The following is a 1,151-nucleotide window of genomic DNA, read 5'->3' on the forward strand; positions in this document are numbered from 1 at the left end:
GACTGCTACTGTGAAGGAGCTCCTTTTTTCCCCCGCTGTTTCCGTCCCCCGTACACACGGGCACTGGTTTGCGGGTTTTCCTCGCCCCACCGCTGACCGCACCGGTCTTGTATGTAGGTCCACCTCTCCACACGGTCCCGGTACTCACAGGCACCTGTGCTGGCTGCTGTCATGCTGCAGCCACTCGTACCGGCTTCCTCCAGCGTGGGCTAGCGGGTCCACGCCGTCTCCGTACTTCCAGCGCCATGGACCCATCTAATACTTTAACCAAAGGATTAATAAACAGATTTTTATGAAAAAACATAGAAATTAGGTGCAGGAGCAGGCCATTCAGCCCCTCGAGCCTGCACCGCCACTCAATTCAATGGGGTCCGTGGGGTTGTACCCGATTCGTCGGGATTTTGCTGTGTAGCCGGTCAAAACCGGCTCCAACGCTCTCAGCACTTCTGGCTGCTCGTTTATCTCAGACCGCTGGTCAACCCCACTCCAATGCCCTCAGTTCTGGGCACTCCTGCTTATATGGTCCCTAGATAAGGGACGTATCAGATATTAAAACTGATAAGAAACAGATACTACACTAGATCTTAGCCAAAAGGCCAAGAAGCGATCTCTGTAACTAAAAACCCGCTGGGACCGACCCCGGTACTCACGGTACTGGTCCCTCGCGGTCGATTGCAGCCGGTCAACTCCACTGCAATGTCCTCAGTTTGTGAGCCTCGGCGCTGGCCGGTAGCGCTGCTTCAAGCCAGACTCGCTTCCAAAGCGAGACTGGCATACTGGCCGAGAAATGAATTTTCCCCTGGTGCGGGAGCGAAGTCGGGCACAGGTGTTTTCCCTCTCCGGGAATCGATGTGCCGTTGCTGCTGCTCCTGCCGCTGCCGTTGCTGCTCCTGCCGGCTGCCCGCACTCCGCGGTTCTCCCGCCAGCTTTCTGCAGCTTACATGGACCCGGTCCATGTCTGCACCTAAAGGGTAAGTGGAAGGAACGCAGAGTCTCTTACCTGCTGTTCCCGACTTTCAATTCTCCCGCTGGTGAACGTCGTTCCCTGCGTGTCAGGTTCGAGCCGCTCGGACCGACCCCGGTGTTCACGGGACTGGTCCCTCGCGGCAGTTCCGCAGTCGGTAAAACCCGGCTGTTCGTAGGGACCCCTT

At 57.1% G+C, this 1,151-nt stretch overlaps 1 pseudogene; it reads right to left on the reverse strand.

The window, feature by feature from the left end:
* Positions 1 to 503: 503 nt before the first annotated feature.
* Positions 504 to 608, reverse strand: LOC129699900 (U2 spliceosomal RNA; annotated as a pseudogene).
* Positions 609 to 1,151: the final 543 nt, after the last annotated feature.

The sequence above is a fragment of the Leucoraja erinacea genome, chromosome 8 (genome assembly GCF_028641065.1).
Source record: "Leucoraja erinacea ecotype New England chromosome 8, Leri_hhj_1, whole genome shotgun sequence".
In the NCBI taxonomy this organism is placed as follows: domain Eukaryota; kingdom Metazoa; phylum Chordata; class Chondrichthyes; order Rajiformes; family Rajidae; genus Leucoraja; species Leucoraja erinaceus.